Raw genomic sequence first — 20730 nt, 5'->3', positions numbered from 1 at the left:
GCAACAAACTATGCCATGTACCTTTTACCTCTTACTTGAAGGCAGAATCGCAAAACGTTTGAAATGGCTTTTCTAAACTACCCTACTCTGGTGAGAGCTCATTTACCACAAGAAGCCTTATGAAAAAGTATATTTTGTAATAACCCCGTAGATATGTACCTAACAAAACATGACTTGTATTAGCTCTATAAAATATTTGTGGCTTAGGGTTTTGTTTTGTTTTTTTTACGTATATCTTTTTTTAACTTTCCAGGAACTAAGCACATTATCTGATAATTGTTGTAAATTTTTTTGTCAGTGCTTTAGTTCAGGATGGGCAATAAATTATTTCTAAAGGAGGTCTAAAAGTGGAAAGAATGGTTTGATTTTATAAAATGAGTTGCTAGTTCATTACAGCTTTTTACTTTTGTACATATTTTGCAAAATATTTGCCTCTTGCTATTAATATTTGCTGTGTAAAAATTACTGACATTTAATAAACATTTGTAAATGATTCAATACTATGATGTTATTTAACAGTTTGGTAATTGTAAAGTGTAAAGCAGATACTAAAAGTTGGAAAGCAAAAGTTTCATCTAGGGACTGAGTTAAGGCACAGAAATCTACTTCAGCAGAATCCCAATGCCACTTGGCTTGAATATTAGTCTAGAAACTTCTTGCTAGAAATGGAGATGTGGACTTCTTCCAAGGAAGTTCTCAGACGCTTAATATATTTTGACAAGGGAATAGGGGAAGAGAAACCACTTGTTTTCTCTGCTCCTCTTATGGCTGCTGAAACTGTATTAGGGTGTACCTGAGCTCAGTTCATCCAGCTGCGACAGTATTAATAATTCTGTTATGTCTGTTGTAATTCATGTTTGGAGACAAACCAACATTGACCACTCATCTTTTTTAAAAAAAAAAATAAACTTCATATTAGATTATGATTTACAGAAAAATTTCAAGACAGTACAGAGTTCCCCTATACTCCACACCCCTTATGATAGTTCCCGTAGTTATCGTCTTGCATTACTTTGGTATATTTGTCATAATTAATGAACCAATACTGATAACATTATTCACTAAAACCCATACTTTGTTCTTATTTCCTTAGTTTTCCCCTAATGCCTTACTTGTGTTCCAGGATCCATCCAATACAGGACTTTACATTTACTTGTCATGTCTCCTTCAGCTCTTGGTAATTAAGACTCCTGTTTCTCAGACTTTCAGTTTTTGATTATTTTGGCAGGTGTTTTTTTGTGTTTTTTCCTTTTGAGACAGGGTCTCACTCCTCTGTTGCCCAGGCTGGAGTGCAGTGACCTGATCTCAGCTCACTGCAGCCTCCGCCTCCGAGGTTCAAGTGATTCTCCTGCCTCAGCCACCTAAGTAGCTGGGATTACAGGTGTGCGCCACCACACCCAGCCGCTTTTTGTATTTTTAGCGATTTGCCTGCCTTGGTCTCCCAAATTGCTGGGATTACAGGCTTGAGGACTTTGGCAGTTTTGAGGAGTACTGGTTAGGTATTTTGTAGAATGCCCCTCTGTTGAAATTTGTCTGGCGTTTTTCACATGATTAGACTGGGTTATGGGTTTGGGAACTAGAGAGATAAAGTATCATTCTCACCAAATCGTATCAAGTGCACCTTCTGTGGTTACTACTCATCTTTTCCCTTTACGCTTTCCGCTAAGTTAGCAGTTGTCAAATCACTTGGCATCTTTACACCTTTTCTTACCTGGCGTGGATTGAAAGCTATGGCTGGGCGTGGTGGCTCATGCTTGTAATCCCAGCACTTTGGGAGGCCAAGGCTGGCAGATCACTTGAGCTCACGAGTTCGAGACCAGCCTGGGCAACATGGTGAAATCCCATCTTTACAAAAATTAGGTGGGCATGGTGGCATGGGCCTGTAGTCCCCCAGCTACTCGGGAGGCTGTGGAGGTTGCAGTGAGCCAAGATCGCGCCACTGCGCTCCAGCCCGGGTGATAGATCCAGACCTTGTCTCTAAGTAAATAGATAGACAGATAAAGCTGTGCTTGTACTGTTCTTCCCCTAAACAGAATGAAGGGCTTTCTCTTGGTGTTGCAAAGCAGGTGTGAGGAAATGGCTGGAGGTAATGGCTGTACTCCTAGCTGCTCTGGCTCCAAACTCTGGCAAATAAAAATTCTTTTAGGTTCTCACCTCTAACATGAAATTTTACTGTTGATCTCAAGAGAAACTGGGTTAGAAAATTTGGACTTTGAGTCTATTAACATCTAAAAATCTGTGACTTTGGAAACAGGTCATTAAAATCTTTCTGGGAGAGATTTAAGATCTTTAAAAATCGAAACTAGACTCACTTGATCATTTGAATCCCCAAACAAACCAAGAGGTAATTTAAAAAGCAAAAACACCTTTTTTATGCTGTTGTTGGAACAAGGGAATATTTATCTGTGTAAAAAGAAACAATACAAACTATTGTGTAGCAAAGTGGGCACAATCCTGGTTAATTGGCACCGTGGGATGTCATGTCAGTACAGGATGCTCTCCCAAAATGACCTGCTGCGTTGCCCACAGAGTGGGTTGTTGAAAAGGGAGACTTTTTGGTCCTGAGAATACAGGAAACTCAAGGTTTACAGGTTAAACCAGAGGTCTGTTTTGGTGACTTGGGAAATTTGGCAAATCCTCAAAAAGCAGATGGCCCAGGGCAGTGTTTTAAAATACATGCTATATAGGCCAGGCGTGGTGGTTCATGCCTGTAATCCCAGCACTTTGGGAGGCTAAGGTGGGCGGATCACTTGAGGTCAGGAGTTAAAGACCAGCCTAGCCAACATGGTAAAACCACGTCTCTACTAAAAATACAAAAATTAGCCAGACCTGTGGTGGGCGCCTGTAATGCCAGCCACTTGGGAGGCTGAGGCAGAATTGCTTGTATCTGGGAAGCAGAGGTTACAATGAGCCAAGATCGTGCCACTGCACTCCAGCCTGGGCAACAAAGCGAGACTCCATCTCAAAAAAATTTAAAACAAAAATAAAGGCCAGGAGCGGTGGCTCACACCTGTAATCCCAGCACTTTGGGAGGCCTAGGCTGGCGGATCACCTGATGTCAGGAATTCGAGACCAGCCTGGCTAACACAGTGAAACCCTATCTCTACTAAAAATACAAAAACTAGCCGGGTGTGGTGGCACGCGCCTGTAGTCCCAGCAACTCAGGAGGCTGAAGCAGGAGAATCACTTTAACCCGGGATGGGGAGGTTGCAGTGAGCCAAGACTGTGCCACTGCACTCCAGCCTGGGCAACAGAGCGAAACTCCAGCTCTAAATAAATAAGTAAATAAATAAATAAAAGTACACATAATTTTTCCTCAGAAATTAGTGGGGCCTCTAAAATACGGTATTGTGGTTGGCATAAGGGGTATCCATGAAAATGCTGTGCAAGAATATTTCACAGTGTTCCTTTTTCTTTGAAGTACACCAAGAAAACAAGGCTCAAACAAGTATGGGATACAAATTAGCCATTCAAAGAGGCTGTGTTCAGCTTCTGTGTTCAGCTTCTCTGTTTGCCGCAAGAATACTGAGGGAAGTTGTGTCCAGAATTAACATTTATACTGAGTGGAGGAATATGTTGATTTTTCTTTTCCCCGTAAAGGTTCGTGGTAGGAAAGCAAGCTATCAAGTCTTTTTTAAAGTCGATGATTCTTCCGTAATGACCTACACTGCTGCTTTAGACACACTTGATTTTCTGTCCCTGCCAACTGGTGAAGGGGAGATGCAACATAAAATGAACTGAAGGCCAAGCACTGCTGACCTTGGGGGGAGAAAAATTCGTTTCGTTTTACTTTCACGTTATTCTACGTGGAAAATCCCCAGTTCTTGTAAGCTTTGTGGGATTTAACTAGCTGATTTTACCATCAGACTTAGTTGAAATTTTATTCTGAAAAAAATGAACCTCCCCGGGCACTGGTGGCCCACGCCTATAATCCCAGCACTTTGGGAGGCTGAGGCAGGTGGATCACCTGAGGTCAGGAGTTCAAGACCAGCCTGGCCAACATGGTGAAACCCCATCTCTACTAAAAATACAAAAATTAGCTAGGCGTGGTGGCACACGCTTGTAGTCCCAGCTGCTCGGGAAGCTGAGGCAGGAGAATCGCTTGAGCCTGGGAGGCGGAGGCTGCAGTGAGCCGAGATCACCACTGCACTCCAGCCTGAGCGACAGAGCAAGACTCAGTCTCGAAAGAAATAAAGAAAAAATGAACCTCACAGCACCCACAGCTTGGCTCTATTAATGAAATTACAGATCAAGGCTAATTTTCTGCAGGCAATCCTTGCATTTGTAGCAGGTTATAGTCTGGGGGAAGATGCCACACATCGATATAAAAGGGGAATATATTCTAGATGAAGAGCCGGATGCCCAACTTAAAATGGAAATAAGCATTAATCCAACACAGGAATACCGGATATTATTCCTTTCTGTAGTGAGTGAGACAGAAGAGTGTTCCAGCTCTCTGCATGGCATCCACACCATTCAGGACCCAGCATCAAACTTTATCTTTCTTTTTTTTTTTTTTTTTTTTTGAGACGGAGTCTCGCTCTGTCACTAGGCTGGAGTACAGTGGCTCGGTCTTGGCTCACTGCAATCTCCGCCTCCCGAGTTCAGGCGATTCTGTCACCTCAGCCTCCCCAGTAGCTGGGATTACACGCGTGCGCCACCATGCCTGGCTAATATTTGTATTTTTAGTAAAGACAGGGTTTCACCATGTTGGCCAGGCTGGTCTCGAAATACTGACCTTGTGATCCGCCCACCTCGGACTCCCACAGTGCTGAGATTACATGTGTGAGCCACCGTGCCCAGCTGCATCAACCTTTTTCTAACCGGCCTTCCCTTCCAGCTTCCTCCACTCTAGCTGAACTAGATGGCTTCTTTGCCCCACACCTCTTCTCTCTGGTTCTGTTTGCCACATGGCAAATCCTACTCATCCTTCAAGACCCAGTTCAAAGGAGGATATCCCAATTGCTATGCATCCTGGGCTAGAAGCAGTTCTTTCTCTGAGTACTTATCCCATGTTATTGCTTTTTCAGGGCACTTAAATCATTCTACACTACTAGTATTATTACTATTATTTATTGAGATAGGGTCTCACTCTGCCACCCAGGCTGGAGTGCAGTGGCACAATCATAGCTCACTTTTGCTTTGACCTCCCAGGTTTAAGTGATCCTCCCACCTCAGCCCCTCAAGTAGCTGGGACCACAGTTATGCACAACCACATCTGGCTAATTTTTTTTTTTTTTTTGTAGAGATGAGGTCTCGCTATATTGCCCAGGCTGGACTCTAACTCCTGAGCTCAAACAATCTGCCCACCTCAGCCTCCCGAAGTGCTGGGATTGTAGGCATGAGCCACCTCGCCTGATCTCTGTACCTTATTTTGAAGCTATTATTGTTCGTAGATTCTTAGCTCCTCCACTCCACTGTGCTGTGAACTCGCTATTGCTACACAGATGCTCCTGTTAAGCTCTTTGAGTGCCCATCGGACTCAATCTAATTCAAATCTCAATCAAATTGTGATGAGAATCTGACAGTGGAGGAGTGGAGAGAATGCCACCTTGCCGGTATGGAGACTGGCTCTCCAGTTTGGGAGCATATGAATTATATCTCAATAAGGCTGTTCAAAGAATTTGAGACTTCAGTCACTCCACAAAGTTAGCAAAGAGACTAAAAGTAGATACAGCAAAATGTTAGCTTTTCTGAGTGATGGGAATCACAAAGTATTTTGTCCTCTTTACACTTTTCTGTTTTCTAAATTTTCTACGAAGAGGATTGGTTACTTTTATACGAAGAAAAAACTTAGTAAACATTTAGAGGCAGAAGATCAGCCCTGTATTTGCCCTGCACAGAGTACACCTCCCCTTGCTTGCTTTACAAGAGTTTACCTACTGCATTGACCTCGGTCATCACATGTGTAACTATTTGTCTTCCAGTCTGACTTCTAGATTAGACTGTAAGCTCCCGGAAGTCAGAGATCACTGTATTTGTCTCATTTGCCTCTGAATCCTCAGTCTAGTAGCTTGATGGGTATACATAAGTGCTCAAAAAATGTTTGTAGAATTTAACTGAATTTGTTAAGTGTCTACTACGTCACCCATGTGCTGGACACTTTGGGTGATAAGAAAATGATCCATTTATGGAGTTGAATTTAAGATGCTTACAGTGCAGCAGGGGAGAAAATATAGGTGCATAAATACTTAAGCCAAGATACCATTCGAGGGGATTAGATAAAATGCTCCAGCCCTTCAGAGAAAGGCAATTCCTTCCATCTAGGTGGAATCAGGGACACTTTTTTCTTTTTCTTTTTTTCTTTTTTTGAAATGGAGTTTCACTCTGTCGCCCAGGCTGGAGTGCAGTGGTGCAATCTCGGCTCACTGCAACCTCCGCCTCCTGGGTTCAAACAATTCTCCTGCCTCAGCCTCCCAAGTAGCTGGGACTACAGACGCCCACCACCACACCCAGCTAATTTTTCGTATTTTTAGTAGGGACACGGTTTCACCATGTTGGCCAGGCTGGTCTTCAACTCCTGACCTTAGGAGATCTGCCCACCTCAGCCCCACAAAGTGTTAGGATTACAGGCATGAGCCACTGTGCCCAGCCTTTTTTTTTTTTTTTCTTCTTTTTTCGAGGCACAGTCTCACTCTGCCACCCAGGGTGGATTGCAGAAGCAGGATCACAATTCACTGCAGCCTTGACCTCCTGGGCTCAAGCGATATTCCTGCCTCAGCCTCCCAAGTAGCTAGGACCACAGGTGCATGCCACCGTGCCCAACTATTTTTTTTTTTTTGTAGAGTCAGGGTCTCACTGTGTTGCCCAGCCTGGCAGGAATACTTTTGTGGAAGAGAAGGTGTTTGGGCTGGGGCTTTAAAGATGTCTTAAATTTACCTAGACCTAAGACACAGGAAAGGCTGCATGCCAGATGGTGGAACATTGTGTCAGTAAGAAAGCCGGGAGTTCTTTCATCATCTGGCTTTGATTGAGCACCTTTCACTGAATAGCCTTCTGTAAGGTGATGAGGGTAAGGAGGAGAAACAGTTCCCCGATCCCCGCCCCCAAAAGTTCACTGTTTAGTAAGGGAAACAAAAATATGAAAGACTACGATAAAAGATGAGTCAGACACAGGTATGGAAGGGAGTCCTAGACAGAGGGTACCGCACGTGCAGAATCACTGAGGTGTGTGGGGCTTACGAGTTGGGTGGCAGCAAGAACTCCAACCAGTTGGAAGATAGAAAGGTGGTGGATGAGTAGCAAGAGGTAAAGCTGAGGAAATGAGCAGTGAACATGTCATGGAGGTCCTCACGTGCCAGATCAACACCGTTGGCTTTTATCCCATGGGCATGAAAAACCAGTAGGCATTATAAGAAGTGGAGTGGGGCCGAGTGCAATGGCTCACACCTGTCATCCCAGCACTTTGGGAGACCAAGGCAGGCAGATCACTTGAGGTCAGGAGTTTGAGACCAGCCTGGCCAACACAGTGAAATCCCATCTCTACTAAAAATACAAAAATTAGCCAGGCATGGTGGCGCATGCCTGTAATCCCAGCTACTCAGGAGGCTGGGGTGAGAGAATCGCTTGAATCTGAGAGGCGGAGGTTGCAGTGAGCCGAAATCGCGCCACTGCACTCCAGCCTGGGTGACAGAGCAAGACTGTAAAAAAAAAAAAAAAAAAAAATTAGCTGGGCATGGCACACTCCTGTAATCCCAGCTACTAAGGAGGCTGAGGCAGGAGAATCGTTTGAACCTGGGAGGTGGTTGCAATGAGCTGAGTTCACACCACTGCACCCCAGACTGGGTGACAGAGTAAGACTCCATCTCAAAAAAAGAAAAAGAAAAACAAGAAGCAGAATGACATGACCTCAGCGGTATTACAGTAATCCCAGTGAGGGTGACCACTGGCCGGAGGCAAAAACTAAAGTGAGGGCTGCTGAGGTACAGGAAAAGCAAGATACCTGAGCTCAGACATTAGCAATGGAATTAGAAGGAAGTGAATGAAAAGGATACTTCAGGCAGAAAACTGCACGGAGCACTTGGAAGCAGAAGGTGGAGGGAAGATGGTGAAACCCAGCAGGCTCCCCAGGTTTCTGGTGGAGCAACTGGATGGAGCCATTCCTGAAATAGGACGTCCGGGGGGAAGAAACAGACTTGGGTGGGCCAGGTAGGCTCTGACGGACATGCCGAGTCTGAAGTCCTTTTGGGGTATCTAACTGCAGCTGGATCTACAGGTCTCAAGCTCAGTGGAGAGGTCTGATAAATAAAAGCACAGAATGTAAGCTACACGCACAGTGGCTGAAGCCGTGGGTTGTAGGGAGATTGTTCTAGGGCAGTGGTCCCCAACCTTTTTGGCACCAGGGACTGGTTTTGTGGAAGATAATTTTTCCACAGGCCGAGTGGGGATAGTGGATTTGGGATGATTAAAGCATGGTACATTTATTGCTCACTTTATTTCTATTACTATTGCATTGTAATGTATAATGAAATAATTATACAACTCACCATAATGTAGAATCAGTGGGAGCAGTGAGTTTGTTTTCCTGCAACTAGACAGTCCCATGTGGGGTTGATAGGAGACAGTGACAGATCATCGAGCATTAGATTCTAATAAGCAGTGCCCAATCTCGATTCCTCAAATGCGCAGTTCACAATAGGGTTTGCGCTCTTATGAAAATCTAATGCCACCGTTGATCTGACAGGAGGCGGAGCTCACAGTAATGTGAGCAATGGGGAGCGGCTGTAAATTCAGAGGAAGTTTCCCTCATTCACCCACTGCTCACCTCCTGCTGTGTGGCCCAGTTCCTAACAAACCATGGACCAATACTGGTCTGTGGGCCAGAGGTTGGGGACCCCTGTCCTAGGGGACTGACTGCCTAGAGTCAGGAGAGAAGTGGGCTAGCAGGAAACCTTGGCTTCAAGAGGAGGACAGAGAACTGTCCAAGTAGGAGCATCAGAGAGGCGGGTGCTCTCGGAGGGAGGGGTATCAAGGAAGCCAGGGAGGGGTATCAAGGAAGCCAAGGAGGAAATCGAGGAAGAGAGAGAGACAGAGACAGAGAAATAAAGCAAGTGGTAAGATATTAATTGTCTGTTATTCTATTCTTAGGTGTTCATGATTCTCTTCTTTCAAATTTTGTGTATGTTTGAAACTTCTCATCATAAAAAGTCAGAAAGAATAAAGAGATCATGCCCTCATTGGGGAAAGGTTGTAAACATGGTCAGTTTCAAAGCCTGGGCTTGAGTAGGGTCCATACCAGAAGGCATGAAGGACTGAGTTATGCTGGATCCATGACATCAAGATCTGACATGACATCTCAGCCAGAAGCCCCTCATGGCCCATTATAATGAAGCCCCGCGGGGCAGTGCTTTCTTGCCAGCCTTACTGTGCTCCATTTCTTTAATGGCCTTTTTGCTCAACAATACAAGAGATCCAAACTGCTGATTCCAGCATAGGACATAACTCATTACGTTTTATCACTCAAGCTTTCAACTCTAACTAATGGATTTTCTTTTCTTTTTTTCTTTCCTTTTTTTTTTTTTTTTTTTTTTTTGAGATGGAGTTTCACTCTTGTTGCCCAGGCTGCAGTGCAGTGGCACGATCTCAGCTCACTGCAACCTCTGCCTCTTGAGTTCAAGTGATTCTCCTGCCTTGGCCTCCTAAGTAGCTGGGATTACAGGTGCCCGCCACCATGCCCAGCTAAATTTGTTTGTTTGTTTGTTTTGAGATGGAGTCTCTCTCCGTCACCCAGGCTGGAGTGCAGTGGCGCAATCCCGGCTCACTGCAACTTCCGCCTCCCAGTTTCAAGCGATTCTCCTGCCTTGGCCTCCTGAGTAGCTGGGATTACAGGCATGCGCCACCACGCCCAGATAATTTTTGTATTTTTAGTAGAGATGAAGTTTCATTATGTTGGCCAGGCTGGACCATGTTGGCCAGGCTGGTAATTCCTCTGTTTTTAGTAGAGACGGGGTTTTGCCGTGTTGGCCAGGCTGGTCTCGAACTCCTGACCTCAGGTGATCCACCAGCCTCAGCTTCCCAAGGTGCTGGGATTACAGGCGTGAGCCACCGTGCCTGCTAATGGATTTTCTAGAGAATGGCTGTGCTGCTTTTTTCTTTTATTTTGTAAGATTCTTTAAAGAATGAGAGTAGGGTGCTTCTGTGATCGGTAAACAAGAACATGCGTTTTAGCATAAGAGGGACTTGGATTCAAATCCAGGCTTCTGTGTTTACTGAGCTGTGTGGCCTTAGGCAAATGCCAGCCCCTCTGCGTGTCACTTGCCTTGCGTGTCACTTGCCTTACCTATAACACCTATGCGGCAGTTTCAGTTTGTTGTTAAACATCAAATGCAGAAAGTGCTACAGTGCCAGGCATGGGATAGGAATTGGGGGTAGCTTTTTTTTCTTTTTCCTAGAGACAGGGTCTCACTCTGTTGCCCAGGCTGGTGTACAGTGGTGTAATCATAGCTCACTGCAGCCTCCTGGGCTCAAGTAATCTTCCAGTCTCAGCCTCCCGAGGAGTTAGGACTACAGGTGCGTGTGACAACATTTGGTTAATTTTTTTAAATTTTCTTAGAATTGGGGTCTTCCTATGTTGCCCAGGCTGAGGGGCAGCTATTTTTATTTTTATCTACTTGATCACTCCCTTTGCTTTGCCTTCCTTCTTTCCTCCTTCTCTAACATCCTCTTCGTTTCATTTGGGTTTTGCCTTGGCAATTTTCCCCCAAAGAAACTGGAAGCCAGGCTGGGTATGGTGACTCACGCCTGACACTTTGGGAGGCCGAGGCAGGTGGATCAACTGAAGTTGGGAGTTCAAGACCAGCTTGGCTAATATGGTGAAACCCCATTTCTACTAAAAAGAAAAATACAAAAATTAGCCAGGCATGCTGGTGTGCACCTGTAATCCCACCTACTGGGGAGGCTGAGGCAGGAGAATTGCTTGAACCCGGGAGGCGGAGGTTGCAGTGAGCCAGGATGGAGTGAAGGGAGACACTCTGTCTCAAAAAAATAAAATAAAATAAAATAAAATAAAATAAAATAAAATAAAATAAAATAGAAACTAATGTGTGAAATTCTCGGGCTGTAGAATCACCTTTGCCACCCTGCAGTGATATTTGAGCTAAAAGTCCCCTGAGAGAGGAGTCGTGTTGATGGTGGTTGAAGTGGGAGGGTGGAAATGGAGAAGTTCAGCCTTATATTAATAGGATCTGTAAGTAAAATTCACAAGCACCACAACCGTGTGGTTGGCTGAGCACCACAGGTGTAAATTATTATTAACTCCATGCCCAACAGAATTCAGCTGTCCTCTATTTTTACTATAGGAAAACACACAATAGCTGTTTAATTTTTTTTCTTTTTCCCTCTGTGACTCGAGCCAAAGAGCAATAGCTATTTTTTTTTTAAAGTCAGCATTGTGTTCAGGCACATATTAAACATTCCTCAATGGGTGAGGGTTTTAACATTCTTTATTTTTCTCTTTTTTTTTTTTTTTTTGAGACAGAGTCTCACTCCGTTGCCCAGTCTGGAGTGCAGTGGTGTGATCTCAGCTCACTGCAACCTCTGCCTCCCAGGTCCAAGCCTCAGCCTCCCGAGTAGCTGGGATTACAGGTGCCCACCACCATGCCCAGCTCATTTTTGTATTTTTCAATAGAGATGAAATTTCGCCATGTTGGCCAGGCTGGTCTCAAACTCCTGGCCTCAAGTGATCCGCCCACCTTGGCCTCCCAAAGTGCTGGGATTACAGCATGAGCCACTGCGCCCAGCCTTAACATTCATTTTTCAACACGTAATTCAGGCAAGATTAATAGAAAGAAAATGGGGTCCCAGATTGCCTCACCCCAACCCCATCTTCTTTTGGCTTTTGGAGTACGAAAAGGGGGATGTGCTGTGGTCTCCACCTGAAGCTGGCTCGCCCAGGAGCCCTCCTGGACCTGTAAGGAGGAGAACAAACCCTGGCAAATCTGACTGGATTTGCTAGAGTGACAGGCAGCAAAATTAATTCAGTAAGGCATTCGTAAGTGTATCACTTCACAAAGGAATCACAACTGCAGGGATCTGAACGCAAAGATGCCAAGCAAAAGGACTGGGAGAAGACCTGCCTACTGTATACATTTGACTCTTTTTTGTGCCTTAAGAGCTACGTGAGAGGCTGACTCTGACATGGTTAGAATGGAGAACCCACGGAGGCTTCCTTCAGGATGAAGAGTGAGGAGGGAAAGCTGCCAGAATGCAAGGCTGCTCTGGCGACAGGGTCTTCCCTTCTGCCCCTTAACCCTGTGTCTCTGTCTCTGTTGTCCGGTCCTCTACAAATTGGCCAGTCCACTGCAGGGAGCCAGTCTGATGGATTCAATACTTTGCCCCATTAGAGGGAGTCCTCATGGGCCCCGACAGCCAATGGACCTGTTCTGGTCCGGTGTCCTCCCCTGATCTCCAGTGACCTAGGTGGCGCCCAGTCTGGCTTGCCTGGCCACCTTCCACCTCTGGTGGAGGGCAGGCAGCATGCATGTGTTTGGAAAATTCATTTGATTTTAGAGTTTAATTCTGGACAATGGTCTTGGGACTGTCTTCAATAACAAGGATCATGTGACCAAGTCCCCATTTCTTTTCACATTTCAGCTGCCTAATTTACTCCTAAAATGTACTCTGTGTGCTGGGTGGGGAAATTCTGAACTGGCTTCTGATTCTGGCTCTAACATCAGGGGACCAGCCTTAAGACTTGGAGCAAGCCGCCACTTCTTAGGGTCCCAGTTTGCTGCCCTGTGGCACAGCAGGGTTAGGAGGGAGGAGCACAAAAGAACCTGCCATCACCCCGTGGCTGAGTTGGGATTTTGAAATGTTGTTGTTATACATAATAACTTTTATGACTTCGGGCACCGAGAGAGGGAGGCCCTAATTCCTTTACCAGAACTCAAACCCTTGTGTACATAACATTTTTAGGAATCTATGTTCATGGCTGGGGACAGAGTGGCAGAATGGTGAAGTGTTCCCCCTGGCATTACACCCATCTCAGTGAGAATCAGCCTCTGTCACAGACCTGCTCCGTGACCTCGGGAAGATGATCTGACCTCTTGACACCTCGTTTTCCTCCTCTGGGAAGTGGGGATACTAATAGGTCCTCCCCTCTGGCTCACTGGAGGAGTAAGAGGCAACACATCCAAAGCACTTAACCAGGAGCCCGGGTAGGGACCTGGCTGTGAGTTCAGAGCCTGGGATTTGTGGGATGGCCAGTGTATGCATTTCCAATGACTGCTGACATTAGCACAATCCTTGGTAGCTTAACACAACAGAAATCTACTCTCTCACAGTTCTGGAGGCCAGAAGTCTAAACTCCATACTGCTCAGCTGTGCACTGGCTGCAGGCTCCCAGGGAGAATCTGTTCCTGGTTTCTTCCACCTTCTGGTGGCCAGCAGCATTCCTTGGCTCGTGGCTGCATCGCTCCAGTCTTCAAGGTCAGCATCTTCAAATCTCTCTCTGCTCCATCTTCACACGGCCTTCTCCTCGGTGTATCTAATGTCCCTCTGTCTCCCTCTTGCAGAGATACCTGCATTGGCCAGATGCAGTGGCTCACACCTATAATCCCAGTGCTTTGGGAGGCTGAGGCAGGAGGATCACTTGGGGCCAGGAATTGAAGATTATGCTGGGTAACATAGTAAGACTCCATCTCTACAAAATAAAAAGAAAAGAACTGTATTTAGGGCCCATCCATGTAATCCAGGATAATCTCCTTCCATGTCAAGACCCTTACTTAATCACATCTGCAAAGACCCTTGTATTCACAGGTTCTGGGGATCAGGGTGTGGATATATTTTGGGGAGGGAGGCATTTCAGCCTATCACACCCAGCTGCAGGAGGCATGTTCAAGCTGGCTGTCCTTTTTGCCTCCACTGCCCGTTTGCTGTGGTGTTGGGCCCTTGCCTCCACCAAGCTACCCTAGCCGCCCACGCGTCATCTTTCCTGCCCAAGCTCAGCTCGCCATCCTGAGACTTCCTATTTCTGCCCACAGCCACATCATTTTCTCCACCATCTTCCCCAGACTATCTTTGACCATTGGTGCTCCTTCCCCTTCCTGACGCCACCCCACCCACACTTTACATCAGCATCACAGTCCGACCGAAAGGGAAACTTCTCATCTGACTCCTCTGATGCACAGAGATGGAGCTGAGCCCTAGAGACAGGGTGACTTGCTGGGGTCACATGGTGATTTCATGGCGAGACTGGACCACACGCAGGCCCCTGGAATCCACTCCTACCCTGACTGCCCGTCGGTAAAATGCTTCCTGAGGACGAGGCTCTCTCCATCCTTCTGTCCTGTCCTCAGCCCTGCCCTTGCCTCCCCTCCTTGGGAGGCTGCGGAAGCCTCGTGGGCCTTCTCCAGCCAGCCGCTCTGGCCACCCCAGCATTCTTTTCACTGCTTTCATTTGGGTCACCCCTGTGGAGATAGCTTCAGTGTTTCCCAGTGACCTAGAAGCAAAGTGCATCTGTTGGCAAGCATTTATTGAGCATCTATTATTATGTGCTGGGGGCTGGGGAGCCCAAGATGAACCAGGCATAGGCCCAGCCTTCAATCAGCCTGGCCCATATGCTGCCTTGGCCTGGCATTCCCATTTCCACCTGCTCCTCCCGCCCACACCGATCCACCACTGCCTCAAGCAGCCTACATGCACAGCGGGACGCCTGCACTGCTGCTTCCACGTGTGCTGGCCTGCTGGCGCTGTGTGTGTGGTATTCTGGCCCCTCCTGGCCCCGTCAGAGCTTGTGCTGTCTTCAATGCCCAGCATCTTACCCTGCCCTGTGCTCCATCCAGTGCCCTGAAGTCAGCCCCTCTGCATGTGCGCCCTTCTGCAGCCCTCTGGCCTCCGTGGCCAGGTGGCGAGTCCTGCTTCTGTCCTGGGTTAACTGAAGCCTTGGCAGCTGCCCTTGCTGCCTCATGGGGTGTTTTTTTGGCCTCTATCCCTCTTTCCCTCCACTCTACCCTCCCTTTTCGCTACCGCCTGTCTCTTTTCGTTTTTGCTATTGCCTGGAAGGTAGGGGACGTCACGGTGCTCTGCACAGTAGAGGTAGCCCTGATTCCGTGGCACTGACACCCCCACCTCAAACGCGGCTCCCCATGATGTTTCCTCTCTGGGGAAGCACAGCCGTGGCTGAACAGACACAGGCAAGCCCCTCAGCCCGGGTGCCTGTCCCCACACCCACCCAGGATCCAGAAACCCGGGGCCCTCACAGGGAGTTCCTGCTGAGTCCCCAACAGGAAGTGTTCCTGCTGTGCTAGAACCGGGCACGTCGGTGCTTTCGACCCTGAGAAACCTGTCTGGCTGGAAGGCACAGATTCCTAACATTTTGAGGGACATTTTACTCTTCCTGAGAGTTTGAGATTTTATTACCTATGGCTACATAACAGACTACCCAAAAGCGAGGTACCTTAAAAACAACCAAAATGCTATTTGCCCACAAATCTGTGGGTCTGGAATTTAAACAGGGGATACTGGGTGCTGTTCCCTGTCTGGGGAAAGCATCACCTTCATCTGGAGACATTGGTCGCTTTGCTTAAACATTCCTGATCTTTTGCATGCCCAAGAATGAGTTCCATGTTAACTTGCCTCTTGCACACCGAAGAATGAGTTGAAGATGTGCCTTCACCACCCCCATGTCAGGGGTCCCCGCCAGTGTAGCTCCGGAGTCCAGAGGGTGGCTGGGTCAGCTTGAACATGGGCACATGTCTGGCTGAGCTTCTCATTCTCCTCCATATAGTCTCAGGAACTCTCACTCTCCACGTGGCCTCTCCAACAGGAAAGTAAGGCTCGTTACATGGTGGCTCAGGGTTCCCAGGACTACAAATGTGGAATCCACCAAGATTTCCTAAGGCGTAGCCCTAGAGCTTGTGCAGTCTTCAAAGCCCAGCATCTGTCCCTGTCCTGTTTTTTTGTTTTGTTTTGTTTTGTTTTTTGGGATGGAGTCTCACTCTTGTCGTCCAGGCTGCAGTGCAGTGGTGCAACCTCGGCTCACTGCAACCTCCACCTCCTGGGTTCAAATGGTTCTCCTGCCTCAGCCTCCCGAGTAGCTGGGATTATGGGTGCCCACCACCATGCGTGGCTAATTTTTGTATTTTTAATAGAGATGTTGGCCAGGCTAGTCTCAAACTCCTGACCCCAGGTGATCCACCCGCCTCGGCCTCCCACAGTGCTGCGATTACAGGCGTGAGCCACTGTGCCCAGCCTCCTGCCCTGTTCTTCATCCAGCACCCTGAAGTGAGCCTCTCCACGTGTGCCCCTTGGCACAGCTGGCACAGTATCACCTCTGTCACATTCTATTGTTTCAGGCAGCCCAGATTCAGTGGAGTGATCTATAGAGGGCATGAATACCAGGAGGTGCATTTCACTGGGGGCTACCACTGTAACAGATGACTACATATGTCCTATCTTTCCAGGTGGAGTCTAACTCTTCAAGGGATGCAGGGATGTATTCTATCCCACAGCCCCTTTCAGAATGGCTCACACCTAGGAGTTGCTTGATCTACATTCATTTTACTGAGAACGGAACAGGGAGATCACAGATGCCCTGGGGCCATCTTGGAGGGCCTGTCATGCTGCTTACCCCTTCCTCACCAAGCACTTCCCCTGGCATTGGCTGGAGAGAAAGGTAGCCATTTGGGCTACGTTTGACAGATGAGAAAGCTGAGTCTCAGTGAAGTTTGTAGTTTATACACTTGCCAAAGACCAAATGATAAACTGGCAGATTGAGGACGAAAGCCTAGTATGCTCATTTTTTTTTGCTGAAAGCTAGGGAAATAAATTTACTTTTCAGAAACTGATTTTCAGGTAAATTTCTCTGAATGCATCTAATCTGTAGATCAACACATATATGTATTTTTTACATTTTTATTTTATTATTTTTTAATTTTAATTTTTTTTTTTTGATACTGGGTCTCACTTTGTTGTCCAGGCTGGAGTGCAGTGGCGTGACCACGGCTCACTGCAGCCGGGACCTCCTGGCTCCTGGGCTCAAGTGATCCTCCCACCTCAGCCTCCTGCCCTGAGGAATGTGCCACCACTCTCAGCTAATTTTCTTGTATTTTTTTTTAGTAGAGAGGGGTTTCTCCGATGTTGTCCAGGTTGGTCTCGAATTCCTGGGCTCATGTGATCCACCTGCCTCAGCCTCCCAAAGTGCTGGGATAACAGGTATGAGCCACCACGCCCGAGGGCTTGCGTTTGACCAGACACCACTCTCCATGAGTCATCCAGCACTGTGCCTTGCATGGGGACATATTTGCTATTTGTGTGGTATGTGTCTTTTTAGCACACAGAATTACCTTTCTTTCCTTCTTGAAACTGTGGGTAGGTTATATGAGCAATCATGAGGTCACCACCACCTCCACCGATTTGGAAATAGAAAACTAGGATTTCCCTTGGAGAGTGGGTGGCCAGGTTTTACAAATAAAAATAGAGTGCTTAGTTAACTAGAATTTCAAATGAATAACAAATCACTTTTAATGTAAGTATATCCCATGAAATTTATGGGACATGCTTATACTAAAAAATTACTCATTGTTCATCTGAAATTCCGATGTGACTGAGAATCCTGTATAGTTTTGGCAATTACAAAACTGTAAAACTGTAAAACCAATGCATATGGATTAGAAGAAATATAAAGTTCTAACGTAAAGAAATGTAAAGATACCTTAAGAGATCAGAATGGGTTCTTTAGCAATATTTGGTTACAACTGAAGTTTGTAAAAAAAAAAAAAAAAAGGTATATTTATAAAAACACTTCTAACCTCTTGTAAGGTACCTTAAGAACGTGTCAATCAGAAAGGGGGTTAGGGCCGGGCGTGATGTCTCACGCCTATAATCCCAGTGCTTTGAGAGGCCAAGGTTGGAGGATCACCTGAGCCCAGGAGTATGAGAGCAGCCTGGGCAACATAATGAGACCCCATCTCTACAAAAGAATAAAAATTATCTGGGTGTGGTGGCCTACGTCTGTAGTCCCAGCTACTCAGGAGACTAAAGCAGGAGGATTGCCTGAGTCTGGGAGTCTGAGGCTACAATAAGCTGTGATCACGCCGCTGCACTTGAGCCTGGGTGACAGAGCAAGACCCTATCTCAAAAAAAAAAAAGGGTGAGGAGATTGATCCACAATACAAAATGAAAGGTCAAAGAGAAAAACTTTGGGCTGGGTGTGGTGGTTCACGCCTATAATCCCAACACTTTGGGAGGCCGAGGTGGGTGGATCGCCTGGAGCCAGGAGTTTGAGACCAGCCTGGCCAACATGGCGAAACCCCATCTCTACTAAAAACGCAAAAATTAGCTGGGTGTGGTGGCACATGCCTGTAATCCCAGCTATTCGGGAGGCTGAGGCACCAGAAATTTATTGAACCCGCGGAGCAGAGGTTGCAGTGAGGTGAGATCGCACCATTCCACTCCAGCCAGAGCAAGAATCTGTCTCAAAAAAAAGAGAGACAAACTTTGGTCATTCTCCTCAGTGCCATCTGGAAGCACCAACTTCCAGGCTGAGACGGCTCGGATCTTATTGTGGAGATGTACTTGCCAAGTTGTCAGCTTGGGCTGCCATCACGGAGTATCATAGGCTGGGTGGATTACACAACAAGCACTTATCACTCACAGCAGAGGCTAGGAAGTCAAAACTCAAGCGCGAGCATAGTTGGGTTCTGGGGAGAGCTCTCTTCCTGGTCCCCAGATGGCCAACTTCGTGTTGTGTCCTCACACGGCTGGGAGAGAGAGAGAGGACGCACCAAACTTTGAGGGGTAGGGACCATTAGGGTCGTCAACTAATTACCCATGTTTACCAAGAAAACTTGTTATAAATTGGCTTCCCGGCCGGGCATGGTGGCTCACGCCTGTAATCCCAGCACTTTGGGAGGCCAACGCGGGTGAATCACCTGAGGTCAGGAGGTCGAGACCACCCTGGCCAACATGGAGAAACCCCATCTCTACTAAAAATACAAAAATTAACTGGGCGTGGTGATGGGCACTTATAATGCTAGCTACTTGGGAGGCTGAGGCAGGAGAAGCGCTTGAACCCAGGAGGCGGAGGTTGCAGTGAGCCGAGACTGCACCACTGCACTCCAGCCTGGGTGACAAGAGTGAAACTCTGTCTCAAAAAAGAAAAGGAATTGTCTTCCCGTGGCTCCCGGGAGTGAAGGTGCTGATCTATGAACCTATGTCCCCAGCCCTCTGAGGGTGACGATTCAATACAAAGCCATTGGGGTTTTTCTACATCATTCTATCAGCTTGGATGATACGAGGCTGATCCATTCTTTGATTTTTTTTTTTTTTTTTTTTTTGAGACAGAGTCTTGCTCTGTTGCCCAGGCTGGAGTGCAGTGGCATGATCTTGGCTTACTGCAGCCTCAATCTCCTGGGCCAGGCAATCTTCCCACCTCAGCCTCCTGAGTAGCTGGGACCACAGGTGCATGCCACCACACCTGCTTAAGCTGCTCCATTCTTGCTGTGCTGGGTCACCCCCAGGTGACACTCAATGTCAGTTAGTTGTGTTTTATTCCAACAACTACACTTTGTTTTTCTGGATCGCTGCTACAGCAAATGGCAGATTCCATTTCTTCAGGGTATAAATGCACAATAAGAACAAGTAGCAACCGGGCTCAGTGGCTCACACCTGTAATCCCAGCACTTTGGGAGGCCGAGACAGGCAGATCACCTGAGGTCGGGAGTTGGAGACCACCCTGACCAACATGGAAAAACCTTATCTCTACTAAAAATACAAACGTAGCTGGGCATGGTGGTGCACTTTGGGAGGCTGAGGCGGGTGGATCACTGGAGTCCAGGAGCTCAAGACCAGACTGGGCAACATAGCAAGACTCCATCTCTAAAAAAAAAATTAAGATTAACCAAGGTGTGGTGGCACATGCCTGTAGTACCAGCTACATGGAGGCTGGGGTGAAAGGATTGCCTGATCCCAGGAGGTCAAGGTAGCAGTGAGCTGTGAGTGCACAGCCTGGGCAACAGAATGTGACCTTATCTCTAAAAAAACACAAAAACCAAAACAAAACAAATCACTGCATTATTTTAATAAAAACATATGTATCTTATGGGCCGGGTGCAGTGGCTCATGCCAGGTGCCAGCACTTTGGGAGGCCGAGGTGGGAGGATTGCTTGAGTTCAGGAATTCAAGGCCAGCCTGGATAATATAGTGAGACATCTACACTACAATTCAAAACAACAATAAAAAAATTAGCTGGGCATGGTGGCACACACCTATAGTCTTAGCTGCTCAGAGGGCTGAGGCGGAAGGAGTGCTTGAGCCCAGGAGGTCAAGGATAAAGTGAGCCTTGATTGTGCCACTGCACTTCACAGAGTGAAGAGTGGGTGACAGAGTGAGACCCTGTCTCAAAAAAAAAAAAAAAAAAGATAGCTAGATAGATGGATATATCTGCAAATGAGTCCTAGGAGCAACCCAGGCCTAGAGAGTTAAACCAACCATAGTGACTCACATCAACAGGCCCTTTTGTCAGTGGGCATTTCCATAATTAGAACTTGTGACCAACACGTCCAATCACGAGGATATATCACAAGTACTTGTCTCCAGCGCTGGTTTCTTAGCAAAAAAAGAACCTGTTAAATGTCAGGGCTTTGTGTTTTTGCCTTTGGGCTTTTGCCATGCCTGGTTATTGGGCACCTACTGGTAATAAACAGTTAGTTGAAAGGAGCTGTTCCCGAGTCTTATTTAATTCTCTCATTAAGCCTGTGGGCCAGAGGTTCTTACTGTTCATACCCCTGGATA

At 46.8% G+C, this 20730-nt stretch overlaps 1 long non-coding RNA gene across 1 annotated transcript; it reads right to left on the bottom strand.

Moving 5' to 3' along the window:
* Positions 1–4725: 4725 nt before the first annotated feature.
* On the bottom strand, positions 4726–18846 carry LOC134735256 (uncharacterized). Its single transcript, XR_010118244.1, has 3 exons — positions 18593–18846; positions 11691–13639; positions 4726–5310 (listed from the first exon to the last, which is right to left on the bottom strand). It is a non-coding gene; the product is annotated as an uncharacterized lncRNA (long non-coding RNA).
* Between the last annotated feature and the right edge of the window lie 1884 nt (positions 18847–20730).

The sequence above is a fragment of the Symphalangus syndactylus genome, chromosome 20, assembly GCF_028878055.3.
Source record: "Symphalangus syndactylus isolate Jambi chromosome 20, NHGRI_mSymSyn1-v2.1_pri, whole genome shotgun sequence".
Classification (NCBI taxonomy): Eukaryota; Metazoa; Chordata; class Mammalia; order Primates; family Hylobatidae; genus Symphalangus; species Symphalangus syndactylus.
Note: the sequence above shows the minus strand (reverse complement) of the source record. Positions and strands in the feature narration are given on the sequence as shown.